Source organism: Suncus etruscus, chromosome 3 (assembly GCF_024139225.1).
Source record: "Suncus etruscus isolate mSunEtr1 chromosome 3, mSunEtr1.pri.cur, whole genome shotgun sequence".
Classification (NCBI taxonomy): domain Eukaryota; kingdom Metazoa; phylum Chordata; class Mammalia; order Eulipotyphla; family Soricidae; genus Suncus; species Suncus etruscus.
The window spans coordinates 13,311,258-13,329,567 of NC_064850.1; the positions used below are offsets into that span (position 1 = coordinate 13,311,258).

The following is an 18,310-nucleotide window of genomic DNA, read 5'->3' on the forward strand; positions in this document are numbered from 1 at the left end:
GCACTTTATTCACCGAACAATTTCTCCAACCCTTAAGGATCATTCTCTAGGCTTCCTTCTTCAGTGGCACAGAAGTACGAAAGGCCTGAATTTAACACAAATGAAGATGCCATAATTCCTAATCTTGGAATAATCTGAAGGTTCAACACCATTGGTAAAAAGGTATTTCACTCACACAGAACACCAGAATGGAACAAGGTTGTTTCTGAGCAGCTATGAAGAGCTCAGTGCACAAAGGCGCTACAGTAGCCGCTGGTCAACTGGCAACGTGTGATGCACCCAGACACAAACAAAAGAGCTCACTGGCTTGAACAATAAGTACTTTCTTAGTCTTGCCAGGAACATGAAACTACCAGGGCACAAAGTATCATCAGGTTGTTTCATGCCTCTACTTCAGTCCCAGTCTACCTTATTCAAACATTAGTTCCAAATATTTCTTGTTATTTCAGTGTCTTGGGAGGGAAAATGACTACATCATCATCTCCAGAAACAATCTGGTTCTGTTCTTAGAAGATGCCTTCTACTTCAAGCAGACATACAGTTTTCACATATATATGTATACATATAATATACAATTTTTAATCCTTTTTTGGGGGCACACCCCATGATATACTCAGGAGTTAGCCCTGGTTCCGTACTTGGGAATTACTTTTGACAGTGCTCAAGTGACCATAGAGGGTGCTGGAGAATGAGCCAGCATCAAGCACTCCACCCCCTGTACTATCACTCCAGCTCCCAACATTTTGGGGGGAGGGGGCCACACTGGGTGACGCTGAGGGGTTACTCCTGGCTGTGTGCTCAGCAATTGCTCCTGGCTTGGGAGACCATATGGGATGTCGAGGGATTGAACTGCAGTCCATCCTAGCTCAGATGTATGCAAGGCAAATGCCCTACCAGTGTGCTGCTGCTCCAGCCCCATCCCCACACTTTTGTGACTTTCTGAGCCACACATGGTACTGTGGAGGACTATAGTACCTACTGCCAATTCTGTGCTCAGAGGTTTTAACCCTGACAGCACCCAAGTAGTACCAAGGATTAAAACTGGCCTTCCACATGCAAATGAAGTGCTCAGTCTGTTCAGCTATCTTTCTGGAGTCTCCCTCTATTGTCAAGTACATTTTCTATTTTATGACAGCAAGAAGTTCAGACTGTCTACCTGCTTCTCAGTGGTGTTAACTTACCCAACCTAGAAGCTTACTGTACTTGATGAGGAACATAAAGATCCTTTGCCTAAACTTTGCCATATTCCATATTATTATTATTTTGTTTGGGGGCCACACCAAGCTGCTTGGCTTACTCTTGACAGAGCTTGGAGATCAATTGGGATGCCAGGGATAGAATCCAGGAGAGCCATGTGCAAGATAAGCAACCTATCTGCTAGACTATCTCAACTACTCTATCTCTTTTACTATAGTAATATTCAAAATTTTCAGGATGAACAATACATTTAAAGTTACTGATATTTCAATCTAACATCACCAAATTAATGGCATCATCAAATTTGCTAACAAACCATAATAGAAAAGAGAATAGGTAGGACACAGATCTGATATTTATGGAGGAAAAGAATCATAAAAAATTATATACCAAGGAAAGCTGTTCCAAGGGGAACCTGTAGGTAAGCTGAGTACACTGGGTTCTGAGTTGGTGTGAGAGGAAGGGAAGTAATTGGAGTTGATTCAAAATAAAAATAAATGACGGGATTGGGTGGGGAGGCAAAAAAATAAATAAAAAATAAATGAGCAAATTAAGGAAGAGGATCTATGAGAATCCCAAACCATTTTCTCCATAAAGAGATCTTGAGATCACCACCCACAAGGAGTTCCTCTGTTCCTTTCTCTTTCTATGGCTCTGGGCCACACCCAGTGGTCCTTAACTGGCTGCCCTCAGCTTGGTACTCAGGATTTGTACCCAGCAGTAGTTGGGGGAAGCACAGTGCTAGGAATTAAACCTAAGCCTTCAGCATGCAAAGCAGGTGCTTCCTCTTTCTCTAGTCCCAGCACCAGAATTTGAACCAGTCTGGCTATGATTAATACCTTTTCCACTATCTTATCAATTGCTTTAAAGAGATAAAGGGGTTTGAATAGCAAGAATCACCTCTTACCTGGTTTCTAAACCTGGCAATTAAGAAAAAGGTTTCTTTTTTTTTTTTTTTTCTTTTGGTTTTTGGGCCACACCTGGCAGTGCTCAGGGGTTACTCCTGGCTGTCTGCTCAGAAATAGCTCCTGGCAGGCACGGGGGACCATATGGGACACCGGGATTTGAACCAATCACCTTTGGTCCTGGATCGGCTGCTTGCAAGGCAAACGCCGCTGTGCTATCTCTCCGGGCCCAGAAAAAGGTTTCTTTTAATGTCTAAATAGATTTATTTTATTTTTGGCCACACTTGGTGGTGCACATAGAAGCTATTCCTGGTTCTGTGCTCAGAAATGACCCTCGGCAGGCTCAGGGGACCACATAGGATGCTGGGGATTGAACCCGAGTTGACTGTAAGCATGGGGACCATGTGGTAACAGATCAAACCAGGATCTTTCACACACATGTCCTGAGTCCACTGAGCTATTTCATCTGGCCCTTAAATCCTAAATGTTAAAGGAGGTGGGGGTGAGGCAGAAAGATAGTACAGCAAGGAAGGCACTTGCCTTGCAAAAGGCTGACCTAGGTTCAATTACTGGCACCACATATAGTATTCCAAGCCCTGGTTGGAGGGAGCACAGAGCCAGGAGTAATCCCTGAGCACCACTGGGTATGTCTCAAAAACCTAAATAAATAAGTAAACAATGGGGGAGAGACTCTATCAATGGTATCTGAAGCAGTTAAAGAAGGCTCTACTATTATCACCACAGGGCACTTTATCACATTGCAAACACTAAATATTCCCTGAAATTAAATCAGATCTTGATACTTCGATTACTAGTGCAAAGCAGCAGGTACTCACTATCCTCAATTGAATTGATAGTTCCTGGGAAGGGCAATTCTAAATGAGGACAGATAGAGAATCCAAGGTCTAATCAATGTCCATAGAACTGAAGTTTGCCAACCAAACTGTCTTTCAATCAAAGATTACTTGGAATAACTACAAAAGCTTCAAGATCTAAATAACTAGTATCAATGCTTGAAAATTTAGAAAATTGGAAAACTGTTTCTACTGTTTCATACACTGTGACATCTTGCTAATAATTTTAATATACCTTTATTAATCTTTATATTTAGTATCTATTTTCCCACCTAATAGTGGTACCTAGGAAATCTGTTTGTTTTTGGGTCACACCCAGCAGCGCCCAGGGGTCACTCCTGGCTCTGTGCTCAGAAGTCATTCCTGGTGGTGGAAGGGGGCCCGTATGGGATACTCGGAATTGAATCTGGGTCAGCCATGTTCAAGGCAAATGCCCAACCGGCTGTGCTATTGCTTTGACCCCAAAGACAAAATTTAATAGCCCTGAGATTAATGCAAATAAAACAGACTTCTTTAGCCTGAAATTGCTTCAATTCAAAATAGCAATATTAGTAAGAATTTGGAGAGGAATGGAGAGAAAACACAAAGGTTAAGGAGCTTGCTTGCAAGCAGCTGATCCTGGTTTGATTCCTTGGCGCTGCACATGGTTCCCTGAGCAACACCAGGAATGAACCCTGAATACAGAGGTAGAAGTAAGATCTGAGAACAGCCTGGTATGGTCAACAAAACCAACAGACCTTGCTATCTCCCATCCTCTATTACCTAACTAAACTAGACTGCACATTAATGGTATAATCAAGATGGAAGTTATTAGGCAGAAATATTTTTTCCCAAGAACTACATAACCATCACTTTTACAACATAATTTTATAATCTAATTTAGTTATTTCTAAGGCTTTGGTAGAAAGGTCTAGTAAGGATCAAACTCATGGTACAATTGAACAGTGAAAGCAAAATGAATAAAGCATATACCTAAGGATGGACTATCCTTGAGATTCCATTGGTCTATACAGTCCTATACAAACCAATTATCACTTTCAACTTATTTTTGTGAGAGTGGGGTCACATTTGGCAGTGGTCAGGGTTAAGTCCTGGCTTTATGCTCAGGGATCACTCCTGGTGAGTCTTGGGGGACAATATGGGGTGCTGGAGATTGAACACAGGTTGACTATGTAAAGGAACCACTGTATCTGCTCTACTTCCTCTCTAGTCCTGAAATCACTTTTTTTTTCTTTAGAAAAATACTACTTTTGGTAAAATCATTAGCCCAGATCCACAGACTCATGGTGATTGTCAGAAGAGATGCAAGCCAAGCCACTAAAATTCAGAAGTACACTGGACTAAGGCTGAAAACCATGGGACACCTCAGGAGAGCCATGGGCTAAGTTTCTGCTCTGCTGAAGCCTCAGCAGTTGCATCCACACCCGAGTTGCCGCCATGCAAATGACTCAACTTCACTACTTCATGACTAATCTCTGCAGAGACACCAAACTGACAAAACCTCCAAGCACAATGGTGTTTGAGCTGAAAACTCTGGGATCTTCTTGGAGTGGGGGTAGCAATATCCTCCTCTTCACATATACATCTGGAAATCCAGCAGTCACACTCACAACCACAGTGTCATTGTGCCAACTCACTGGCTAAGCTCCACATATTCAACATCTATACCAGGATGTTTAAGGATATGTCCTCTCCCCACCATGTAATCTATAAGGCCATTTTTATGTATTTGCCTTCAAAAACATGTATACTTTATCCTCAAATACATATGTATTACCTTGGATAATCACTTGCATTATGTGAGCCTCTTGCTGCTTGCCCCTATTTCTATCATTGGCAATTCCATTCCTACCATCTATTCTCAAACTCAACAGCCAGAGTGATGCTGTTAAGTCAGATCATACACTTCTGTTCAGAATTCTTTAATTGCCCCCATTTCACTCACAGCAATAGAGCACCATTTCTGCCACACTCATCTCTTCTTTTTGCTCCCTTCTTCCTACTTCTTCAACACATCAATTTTCCTTCAGTTTTTTTTGCTTGTTCGTTTTGTTTTGTTTTACAAACACATCAGGCATATTCTTACATTGGGACATTCATACTATTCTACTGAAATCTTCTTCCCCCAGATTGCTGCATGGCTAATATGCAGGAGAAAACAATCACCATTAGTAAATTCCATCTTCCAACAAATGGGCCATACAAGTCTTCAATCTCTTTTTAATCTTTCCTGTTGTCAATTTGGATGTTTCCTTAGAAATTGGGAGCTGGGGGGCGCAACCAATGGTGCTCAGGGCTTACTCAGAATGGTGTCCAGGGGACTATATGCATCACAGGGGATCCTTATGGGCCTCCTGAATGAGAGAAGCATGCACTTCATTCAGTCTATGGAGTATCTCTGGTCATATCTTACATTTTTACTCTCCTAGACTAAAACTCTACCTTCTCCTTCACAATTATTTGAAATATTAAGCCCACAAAAACTTTACTGGTTCCCCAAATCTCTTCAAGGCTGCTTTAATTATAATTTCTTGTATGTTTTTAATTATTTTGGATTTGGGGCCTTATCCAGGTGCTAGGGACTGAAAAGAGGTCAGCTGTGTATAAGGCCTTACCTCTGCCCAATTAACTTTTTCTAATGAAACTTGAAATACCCCCATTCCCTACGTTTTTTGAGGGATTTCTGAGTCATTCTGGCTGTGTTCAGTGGACCATATGTAGAACTGGGGATTGAACCCAGGCCATTCCTGTGTAAGGAAAGCACCTTATTTATTTGCTGAACTATCTTTCTGATCTAGAACCATGTTTTGTTTTGTTTTGTTTTTTCTTTTGGTCATACCAAATGGTGCTTAGGGATTATTTCAGGCTCTGTACTGAAGACACTTAGGAGACCATATAGGATGTCAGGAATGGAACCCAGGTCAGTTTCATGTAAAGCAAGCAACTTACCCACTGTACTATTGCTCTGGCCCATGGAATCCCTTTATTAACTGAGCAATGATCATACTCTTTATTCACACCTCTTAAATTAGAAGTGCTTTAAGGGCAAGAACATGTTTTTCTTTCAATCACTCATATATAGTTCAGCACAATCCAAGGATACTCAAAAGTGAACAAATTAAATGCCCTCATCCTTGTCTCTGGAACAAGTCTTAAAGGAAAAATCTTAAGCTAGTAAGCACCAAAATGAAATTTGTTAAGTATCTGTTGAGTCAATTAATCTATTTAATTCCTGCCTCTACTTGTAGAATTAAGTTGACTTCTAAGAGGAGTGATGGACCTCTTACTTCCCTCTCTATATCCTAGACTTCACCAAACTGTCTCTTAGCAATTCCAAAAAGCTTGTGTCAACACTCCCAGGGTATCTATTTTTCAAACCACAAAGAAAAGAACAATCAAGGTATTGGCAATACAGTGAGACCAGTGGCTGCCTCCTGAGGAGTGCATAAGAAAAGCCAGATGGGTGTCCCCATCTGTTGTCAGTAGAGCTCAAAGAGCTCCACAGACAGCAAAGCTTAATTGTACAAAAAATTCAATTATGCTAAGTTCTTCTTTCATCATCTATACTTCACATATGTTTGTAACCAACTCCTTGTAACCAATTAAAAACAGTTGTTCTTCAAGTCACATAGGAAGTAAAGGCAGATGCTCAGGACTAATTCACTGAAAGTGAATGCATGTCTAAAAAAGGTGAAGACAGAGCATGCACACATATGCTGGCCCAGGAAACATTCTCACAGCTGTTTCCAGCCTACTTCATCAGCGTTCTGGTAGTAGGGTTGGCTGCAGTGAGCTGGCAGTGAAACTGCATGTTTTCTCCCTCCATTCAGGAAAATTATCCACCCTCCACCCCTTCTAAAAGTTCTGATGAGCCAAGAGCAAATTTCATGCAAGCTCAACTCACCATTCAGAAGGGCACCAAAGGACCAAATGTCTTGTTTTCTAAGTTTTTCAGAGGAAAAGTTAAAAGGGAGAAAGCTTTTCTTAATAAGGAATAACAGCTATTGAATAGCTATTGAGTACTCTCCTCACAAAGTCACCAGGAAGGAAGGTATTCTTTCTATCACTACTATTGCTTCTACGATTAATGTTCTTATTTCATAGATGAAGAAAGAGAAGCCAAGTTAAACAACTTTTCTAAGGCCTCCAGTTAGAAGAAAAATAGATCAGGATTTAAAAGTAGGCCTACCAACTCTATTGCCTTATGATTCTTTCCATAAATAGTAAAGTCTTAGAGCAGAGGCATAACTTAGAGGAAGCAACTCTACTATGTGAAAACCCAATAGCACTTTCCAACAAGAATTAGGGGATGGGGAGAAGAGGTAATAGGAGACTTTTGCCAAACATGACCGAATCCATTCATCTAAGTTACTGAAGAGAAAATGCTTTGAAAATTATGCTCTAAGGGTCATGATCTTATACCAAGTAATGACACTGCCTTACAACTAAAAACACATCGTCTTAATCAAGTGTCTAATACTGTTAAGTCATCGTATAACATGAGGTGAGAGGAAGTTGTAGGGGGGAGGCATTCACAGAAGAAACGAAGACTCAGTTAATTATTGCTGTAAAATCTGCCTACATTGTCAGTCAGCTTGTATGGTTTTTATGTCTAATGTTCATAGTGGCTCTCTACATACACTGGTGGTCGATCTGTTTTCAGAATTTTCACATATTAAACAGGTATTCTTTCAATTATGTACTTTAGAAGTATAAAATACACTAAAAGAACTTCCCCCACCACAGTAAAAAAAAAGTTTTTATTTCTTCTTCTAAAAAAAAAAAACCTGGGGGGGGGCAGTACAGTCTTTTATTGTGTGTATGTAGTCTCCACACAATTCTTGGGATAACTTCAAATTTTATGCTCAAGAGTCACTCCCTGGGGTCAGACAACAGTACAATGTGTAGGGTGTCTGCCATGCATGTGGCCAGCCTGGGTTTAATCCTTCAGCACCCATAGGCCCCCCTGAGTCCACCAGGAGTAACTAACTCCTAAACACAGATCCAGGAGTAAGTCCTCAGCACTGCCAGGTATGGCCCCAAAACAAACACAAGGTCACTCTCAGTAGTGCTCTGGGGACCATGCAGTACTAATACTAAAGATCACACCCAGAGTTTCTACATAGAGAGCAAGTGCTCCAGCCTTTTAAAGTCATCTCTCCAGCCTTCTCTTACTCTAATTTAAAAACAAATTTCTTAGAAATTAAATGTTATTTAATATTTAAAAAATTGAAGGTCAGGGGCCAAAGCAATAGCACAGCAGACACGGTGTTTGCCTTGCATATGGCCAACCTAGGTTTGATCTCTGGCATCTCATATGGCCCTTCGCTCCCTCAGGCATGCCAGGGGTAATAATTGAGCACAGAGCCAGGAATAACCCCTGAGAGCTTCAGGGTGTGGCCCAAATCCCCCCCCCCCAATAAAAACAAAAACAGCAAAACTGAGGGTCAAAGAAATAGTGTAGAAGTTAAGTTACTTGCTGTGCTGGCCGCCCTTCAGTTCAATCCCTAGCACTGCACATGATCTCTGAATAGAGTGAACCCTGAGTAGAGAGCCAGGAATATAGCCATTGAGCACCATCAGGTATGGCCCAACCACTGACCCTCCAACACACACTACATACTACACACACACACACACACACACACACACACACACACACAACCAAACACACAGACCCAAAACCAACCAACGAAACACACACACAAACATATATAAACACACACACAAAACCAATCAACCAAACAAAAAACCTGAGCATAATCTTGCCAGATGGCCCAACCACCCTCTCCCTCCCCACCCAAACAAACAAAAAACCTGAGCCTAATCTTGCCAGATAGTAAATTTACAATTGTTATAGGTCTTTCATCACATCATGACAGCCTTAGTCCAATGGAAGTCTTATGCTTACTTAGCCAATTCACTAGGTCAATTTATATAATAAACAACGTATTTCACCTCTTTGGAATTGTGTAGCAAAAGAGAAACAAAAGGCCAATGAATGATCATCCTTTAAAAAGGACAGTACCAAAAAAAAAAAAAAAAAAAAGCTTGTGCTGTTGGCTTCCAATCAGGATTGCTCTGCATTGCATTCTCTTGGCATTAGACATGCTCTGTGAAGCACACAGCAAGCATTCAATAGCGATGACTATCAGAATTGAGTTCTGATTGTGCCATTAAGGCAGAGAGCTTCCCACATTAGCTTGCTTAAGTTTCTTACGTTCAAATGGCATACGTGAAACAGTATCAGCCTCACTCTATATTTAAGTCAAAAAGGCAGTAGGTTAGGACAGGAATTTTCTGTAGGTTTTACGTCATCTAAACATTCAAAACTAAAAGCCCAAAAGACACATCTCACCCTCATATGTTTTGTTAAGCCTGCCAAACCTTTGCTGAATATTATTTTTAAACTATGAGTTGCCAACATTTAAAGAGAGAGTTTACATGAAAAAAAAAAAAAGAGAGAGAGGTACTAAGTGTCTTGAAGTAGCCAGTGTGAATGGTAGGGTTGAAAACAGAATGACTTGAAAGACTATATATAAAGACTCTTAATTTGGCTCTGCGAATTCAGGCAAATACCCTTCGGCTAAAAGATCAATGATCCCATTCAGGGGAAATGGGTAATTTCAAAATTAGAAACATGTAATAGGGACAGAAAGAACTCTTAATTTATTTAAAAATAAAGAAACAAGCTGTGTGGGGTGAAACAGACGGGAGAGAAAGAAAGGGGGAGAGTAAGAGAGAGACAGAGAAGGGGAGAGACAGAAGGAGAGAGAGAGGAGAGAGAAAGAATTAAAGAGAGAGAGAGAATGAGAGTATGTAGTGGGTAAAGCACTCAGCCTTGAATGCAGCCAACCCAGGTTTGATCCCCAATTCCCATATGGTACTCGAAGCCCTGCCAGGAGTGGCTTTCTGAATGCTGAGCCAAGAATAAGCCTTGAGCGTAGTCAGGTGTGGCCCCCTCCACAAACAAATAAACAAACAGGCTGAGACACTTATTCAAATCCTGACATAAGATCCCTGACCACTGTCAGATCTATCCTCTGTTTCCCTACAAGAAGATAAAAAAGATACATAAAAACAAACAAATAAAACCCTCTCACAAAAACAGGGGCCAGAGCAGTAAAGCATGTGCTTTGCCAGCACTAGCCTAGGACAAACCGTGGTTCAATCCTCAGGCATCCCATATGGTCCCCCCAAGCCAGGATCGATTTCTGAGAGCATAGCCAGGAGTAACCCCTGAGCGTCACTGGGTGTGCCCCTACCTCACCAAAAACCCCAAAACCAAACAAACAAAACGACCCAAAACCCAAAAATACAGGCAGGTTGTCAAAATAGTCGCAAAAAGGAATCAAAATTCTTAAATGAACTGACGTTAACTAAAAATAACCCCCAAAGTGCTTTAATTACACGTAGAGCAAGTTGATGGTCAAAGGGACAGACCTGCTGTGATAGTGACGATGTAATGTTGAAGGTAATACAGAAAAAAACTAACCGCTCCATTACCAGTTAGTGCAAATGATAAAGACATACATAACCTTATATGCAAAAAAAGCCAAGCAAGTACTGGTAAAAGATGTAGATCCAGAACCAATCATGGCCCATGGAGCTCAGGGCCTTCTAGCAACTTCTAACTTTGAATATGTTGTGACTTTTGAGGCCACCAGGTAAGAGTTTCTGTAATTCTGAATATACTTTCTGAAACACTATGCAGAATACTATTCTCAAAGAGTCAACCTAAGACCTCACAGATACATGGCATACACTCTAACCATGAGCCATATATCCCCAGCCTGAGAGGATCTAAAAGGGGACCTGAGAGATAGCATGGAGGTAAGGCATTTGCCTTGCATGCAGAAGGTCGGTGGTTTGAATCCCGGCATCCCATATGGTCCCCCGACCTGCCAGGAGCAACTTCTGAGCATAGAGCCAGGAGTAACCCCTGAGCACTGCTGGGTGTGACCCAAAAACTAACTAATTAACTAACTAACTAACTAAAGACTAAGAAGCTATGAGCAGGAAAAACAGTGAGGCCAATTCTCAGTAAACCAATCACTAAAGAGGAACAAGTAAAGTTTAAGAAATTTTTCATCACTGTAGTTATACTGTAACAGGCACCTATCACGATGGGCCATCAAGCAGTTTGTTATTTGTCAATAAGTGTATATACTTTATATTTGGAGAGGAAGTGGGGAGAAAGGCCAAACTGGTGGTGCTCTGAGGCAACTCCCTGCTCTGTGCTCAGGGTCACTCCTGGCAATGCTCAGGAGACCGACCATGTGGTGCTGGGTCAGCTGCCTTCAAGCAATCACCTATATCTCTGAACCATCTCCCCATCCTAAGTATACTTTAATGTATGTAAGGTTTATAACTAGAGAACATGCTCTGTATGAAGTGGGTAAAAATGTAAATGTAAAATGTTACAGATCATTTATAATAGGGGCAGAAACTCATGCATACTTGAGCGCTTTAGTTGGAGTGCCATATTTACCTCTTTTTTTTTTTTTTTTTTTGGTTTTTGGGCCACATCCTGTGACGCTCAGGGGTTACTCCTGGCTATGCGCTCAGAAGTTGCTCCTGGCTTCTTGGGGGACCATATGGGACGCCGGGGGATCGAACCTCGGTCCGTCCTAGGCTAGCACAGGCAAGGCAGGCACCTTACCTCCAGCGCCACCGCCCGGCCCCTTTATTTATTTTTTTTATTTTTTTATTTTTTTTGGTTTTTGCATATTTACCTCTTATTTAGTTAAGAAAAGCTATTTCTAGGGGCTGGAGAGATAGCATGAAGGTAGGGTGTTTGCCTTGCATGCAGAAGGACGGTGATTCAAATCCTGGCATCCCTTAGGGTCCCTCGAGCCTGCCGGGAGAGATTTCTGAGCGTAGAGCCAGGAGGAACCCCTGAGCGCTGCCGGGTGTAACACACAAAAAAAAGAAAAGCTATTTCTAATTTATATATTATTTTATTTTATTATATGCTCAGTAGGATCTAACAGTTTGAGCAATATTCTCAGTCCTGTAATTTATTCTTATTTTTAAATATTTGATTTCCCCCGTGCCAGGGATTGAAGCCAAGCGTCATACAAGTAGTTTACCAATGGGTCACATCACAGCCCCTGTAATTTTTTTTTAAACTGTTTTCCTATTAGGGCCATAACCAGAGGTATTCAGAGACTACTCTGGTTCTGTACTCAGGAATCATACCTGCTAGAGCTGGGGGGGGGGGAGGGGGGGATCAGATGCTGTACTGGATTTAAAACTGGGTAGCAACAGACATGCAAGGCAAGCAGCTCGTATTATCTCTCTAATTTTTTATTCTTTTAATCTAAGGTTTGTTAGTAGCTTTTCTCGTTTTCAACACAGAATTGAAAAATATAGGAACAACATAATAGTTGCTTTGTTTGTTTGGCCAATCTGTCATGTCCAGGGCTTACTCCTGGCTCTGTGCTCAAGGATCACTCCTGAAAGCTTGGGGGACCCAAAGCGGTGCCAGGGATAGAACCCAGGTCAGCCATTGCAAGGGAAATGTCCACTCACAATAACATTGCTCCAGCCCCCATGATAGTATTTTTAAAATAAAAATTCACAAGGTGAACATACTTATAATCAACATCCAGGTGAAGATATTTTCTTGGCCATCCAGAAGCCTTTAAGTGCCTCATCTCAGTTATAATCCCTCCAAAGCAACCATTACCTTATTTCAACATGAATCTCAGTGTGTTAAAAGATAATTTTATTTGTCCAAAAGTTCATTTCTAAAAACTTCAGTTTGCCCGGGTTTTTGTTTGTTTGTTTTGGGGCCACACCTGGAGGCGATCAGGAGTTACTCCTGGCTTTGTGCTCAGAAATTGCTCCTGGCAGACTCAGGAGACCTTATGGGATGCTGGATTGAACCCAGAATCGGGTCTGTCCCTGGTCGGCCGCGTGCAAGGCAAACTCCTTACTCCTTGCACGCTGTGCTATAACTCCGGCCCCGCCTGTTTTTATTTAATATATTTTTAGGTTTCTTTTCTCCTCCGTCTCTTTTTCTTTCTGATTATTTGGGCCACATCCATAGTGCTTAGGGCTTACTCCCAGCTCTGTGCTCAAAGGTCATGCTAGGGAGACTGATGTAGTGCTGGGAATCCAACCCAGGTTGGGTCCGTGCAAAGCAAGGATCCTACCTACTATACTATCTCTGGTTCCCATTTTAGGTTTTTTTAAACACCAGGTTCCCTCATGCCCATCCTTCATTTCTTTTACTACAAAGTGTCTGCTGAGGAACAAGGGCCATTTGACTTTTAGATCTTGACAGTCTGGACTTTGTGAACTGTCTCCTTACAATATGCTCCTCTGTCCTCTGTACTTCCTGCAAATTGAAAGCTGAAATCAGAGGTCTTCTCTGATTCAGGGTTGTTTTCAGCAGTACTCAGGGCATATCCCTGCTTTTGTGCTAAAAATCATTTCTGGTCCTAAATGCAAAGCATCTTAGCCCATAGACTGACTTTTCTGCCCCATCCTTTATTTTTGTCTAACTACCTCTAAAAATGTAACATTTTGTTTGCTTTGGGTAATTCCTTAAAAAAAAAAAAAAAAAGCTGGGACCGGAGAGGTAGCATGGAGGTAAGGTGTTTACCTTTCATGCAGAAGGTCATCGGTTCAAATCCTGGCGTCTCATATGGTCCCCTGTGCCTGCCAGGAGCAATTTCTGAGCACAGAGCCAGGAAAAACCCCTGAGCACTGCCAGGTGTGACCCAAAAATCACAAAAAAAAAAAAAAAAAAAAAAAAGGGCTATTTTTTTTTTAAATTGAATCACATGAGATACAGTTACCAAGTTATTCACAACTGCATTTCAGTCATACCATGTCCAACACCCATTCCTTCACCAGTGCACATTTCTTGCCACTAATGTCCTCAATTTTCATCCCTTGCTCTCCCCACTTCTTGCCTTTTTCTTCTCTCCTCTCCTCCTCTCTCTCTCCCTCCCCCTCTTCCCTTCCCTCATTATTTCCCTTTAGGCACTATGATTTGCAAGACGGTTACTGAAGGGGTATCATACATATCACTTTCTCCTTCAGCACCCAGTTCACCTTGATCATTCCAACTATCACTATCATAGTGGTCCCTTCTCTGCCCTAACTGCACTTCTCCTCCTCTTTGTGGCAAGCTTCCCACCATGGACCTCATTTCTATTGTCTTTATGTATTATTACCATGTTGTGTTTTTTCATATTCCACAAATGAGTACGATTATTCTATGTGTTTCCTCCCTCTGACTCATTTCACCCAGCATCACACACTCCATATCCATCCATAGTATAAGCGAATTTCATGACTTCATTTTATTTAGGATAATTCTTCTAGCTATTGTCTTTTCAGATACTGCTTCTACCTCAATTTTTCTTATTCTAGAGGGATTTTTACTTCCTATATGTGAGATAATCACTATTCAGTTTCCTTTATACTTTGTCCTCTTCTCTTTCCATTTCCCTTTCTTATTTTTCTTTGTTTTATTTATTTTACTGTCCTATCCTCTAATCACTAACTGCTTTTTTTGTAGGTTAAAACTATCTAATAAATTGTTGATTGGTTGGAGTGTTGGGATTACTGGCCCTATGTGCTCAAGCATGGTACTTAGCAGTGCTCGGAGACCATATACAGTGGTAGAAATCTGAACCAGGGTTGATCACATGCAACGCAAGCACCTTAATCACTGTCCTGTCACTCTGGTCCTTAAATTCTCAGTTTTAATTTTAAATTTAAAATGCCTACATAAATATAAATTTTCTCTAAATGCATTTCAATTTCCTGTTCCAAGTTCTTTTCAATCATTTAATCCATTAAAAAGTATTATTAATACTACTTCACATTCTTCTCTTCTAAATTCGATATCTAATAACAGTCAGTTTATTATGACTGTTTTCCCTTTAATTGTTGGTCATAATATTATTATTACTTTTTCTCGATGAGGATCATAAATAGTGGGATTGTCATGATTATTTCAGTTGTGTGTAGGGGCACCAAGCAAGTGTTTGAAGCTACTGAGTCATCTTCTGGACTTCCTGGCCACACTTTTTATTGTAAAATCAACAATATGTACAAGAAAGAGAGACAGTTATATATTTAACACATGTATGTATAGATCCCTGTAACCACCACCTTAGATTTATATATTGAAGCCCTAACTTGCCAATTGACTTTATTTGGAAACAGACTTAATTTTTTGTTTGTTTGGGGGGCCACACCCGGTGACACTCAGGGGTTACTCTTCGCTATGCGCTCAGAAATCGCTCCTGGCTTGGGGGACCACATGGACGCCGGGGGATCGAACCATGGTCCCTCCTAGGTCACTGCGCGCAAGGCAAATGCTCTACCACTTGTGCCACTGCTCTGGCCCCTATTTGGAAACAGATTTAAGGATTAGGTAAATGAGATTAAGTAATATCATAATCAACAAGGCTATTGCCTTCATAAGAACCTAAGGTCATACCAGGTGTGACTCAAAAACAAAGCAAACAAAAAAATACAATGTTTACAAGTTAAAGAAAAAAAACAAGGGGCTGGAGTACAACTCCAAAATTAAAGTATGTTTTGGATTATTTTTTGAACACTGGATATTTTATATCCTGGGTAAAAGTACCATGCTAAGGGTCAGGTGATCAAAATTTTGTGGGATTTTTTTGGTTTGCTGTCTTTTTAATACTTTTTAATGGATTTTTTAGATTTGTTGTCTCTGTATTTATTCTCAAGTAAATTAAAAATAATAGAAAAGGGGTAGTAGAAAAATAGGTACTTTCTTAGGAATATTAATTTTATGAAAGTATAGGTGATTCAAGAATCTAGTGACAGAATCCTTTAAATCAACCATACCTGCATGATCCTTGGAAAGTGAGTAATTTTCCCCAGTTTTAGTATTGTAACCCCAAATCAGCTCTCAGGTAGGTCCCTGTCAACCCAGAGATTGTATAATTATTTACTCATAAATATAAGTCAATTACCAGTGACACTCATCCTAAACCATACAATCACAAAAAAATTTCCTAGAGAAAATAGTTCTGGATGCAAGGATCTAGGGGAGTGGGGTAAAGTATTATATTATACAGACTTAATTAAAAATTTTTCAAGATTAGGTAAAAGTTAAAAATAAGCCCAGGACCGGAACAGCACAGTAGTAGGGCATTTGCTTTGCATACAGTTGACCCAAGACCAATACAGGTTTGATTCCTGGCATCCCATATGGTTACCTGAGCCTTTCAGGAGTGATTTCTGAGTGCAGAGCCAGGAGTAAACCCGGAGCACCGTTGCTGCTGGGTTTGGCCCCCAAACCTTTCCCCCACACAAAAGTCCAAAGATTATTTCTTCTTTATCAATCAAAGACATGGATGAGAGATTTAGTACAGAGCTATCTATAGTGCTAGAACAGCACTTTTTGTTCTGCTAGACTACTGCTATCCCATCTGGTTGTGATTTATTAAAGGTAAGTCACTCTGTTCACACTTTCAAAGTTCCTAAAAGGCAAAAAAGCCTTCTGCAACTTGTTTAGCAACCAAACCACAATAAATGACACCAAAAGTGCCCTGGACAAATTTTGAGAGATGTTTGGTAACAATCTTGTTAATTCAGCAATAGGTCAGCCAACAAGTTCCTTAAATCCTAAGCACTCAACACTTTTGTGGAATACCCTTGGCATAGTTCTCTATTACTTTCCTAAGGTCACTTTCCAGTTAGATGCCATATATCAAAGAGCTGGAACAGATGGCTGTTGAGCTGCCCTGAGAATTAAAAATAGATTTTTTTTTTACCAGTAGGTGACAAGTAATGTAAGACTCAACTGAACATAGGAAGACATTTGTGTGTTCTATTAAGAACGAAGAACTAGAAAGTTCAGATAGACAAATTCATGGAAAGCTATTGGCTTTTCTTTCAGAATGCATCTAGAGCAGACCAAAATATTCTGTCCTAATATTTTTTTATGTCTAAAGTAAGCTAAACCGCAGGGAGTGTGTCTGACCATCCACAAAGTATACCTCTCTTTACTTAACACCATCAAGTACACCCAAGAAATGAGTGCCTAATGGTTGTGGTGGAGTTACATAGAAAAGTGAAAATGGATCATAAAGGAAAAGAATGTCAAAGTACAATTTAAAAATATCCCAAGGGGAAAAAAAGATCCCAAGAATCAGGGATAAAAAGATATTACAGAGGGAAGGGTGCTGGCCTTGCATGTGGTTGACTTGAATTTAATTCCCACCATTTATGATCCCCCTGAGTCCTGCCACTAAGAGTGATTCCTGACCTCATAGCCAAGAGTAAGCATAGCCAGGTAAGGTCCCTTTGCCCCCAAATACCAGGTATGTACAGAAAGGGGGTGGGGGGCTGAAGAGATAGCATGGAGTTAAGGCATTTGCCCTGCATACAGAAGGATGGTGGTTCGAATCCTGGCATCCCATATGATAGTCCAAGCCTGTCAGAAGCGATTTCTGAGCGTAGAGCCAGGAGTAATCTCTGAGCACTGCAGGGTGTGACCCAAAAAGCCTCCCCCACCCCCGACCAAAAAAAAATACAGAAAAAGAGAGAGAAAAGGACATAAAGGAATCTATAAAGTTCTATGAGATTCTAGGAAGAACAAAAATCTTGAGGGTGGGGCCAAAGAGATAGCATGGAGGTAAGGCGTTTGCCTTTCATACAGAAGGTCGTTGAATCCCAGCATCCCATATGGTCCCCTGAGCCTGCCAGGAGCGATTTCTGAGCGTAGAACCAGGAGTAACCTCTGAGTGCAAAAAAAAAAAATTCTTGAGGGGTGTGTGTGTGTGTGTGTGTGTGTGTGTGTGTGTGAGAGAGAGAGAGAGAGAGAGAGAGAGAGAGAGAGAGAGAGAGAGAGAGAGGGGGGGGGGGGGAAGGGGGAAGGGGGAAGGGGAAAGGGGAAAGGGGAAAGGGGAAAGGGGAAAGGGGAAGGGGAAAGGGGAAAGGGGAAAGGGAAAGGGGAAGGGGAAAGGGGAAAGGGGAAAGGGGAAAGGGGAAGGGGAAAGGGGAAGGGGAAGGGGAAGGGGAAGGGGAAGGGGAAGGGGAAGGGAGGGGAGAGGAGGGAGATGCATTCCCTTCCCCCCTCCAAATTCTGGGCATAATCATGTCTCTTAAAATTGTAATGTGGGGGCTGGGTGGTGGCGCTAGAGGTAAGGTGCCTGCCTTCTGGCATCCCCTATGGTCCCCCAAGCCAGGAGCGACTTCTGAGTGCATAGCCAGGAGTAACCCTTGAGTGTCACTGAGTGTGGCCCAAAAAACAAAAAACAAAACAAAAAAAACAACAACAACAAAAAAAAAACACAGAAGATTGTAATGTGAAGGTTGTAGCTAAATCTAGATTCTTCTAACTTTAGT

The 18,310-nt window shown here is 41.2% G+C and overlaps 1 protein-coding gene across 1 annotated transcript in view; it reads right to left on the reverse strand.

The window, feature by feature from the left end:
* DCAF5 (DDB1 and CUL4 associated factor 5) overlaps nucleotides 1-18,310 on the reverse strand; it is a 118,091-nt gene that overhangs the window by 13,307 nt on the left and 86,474 nt on the right. The gene's annotated exons all lie outside the window — the stretch shown is intronic.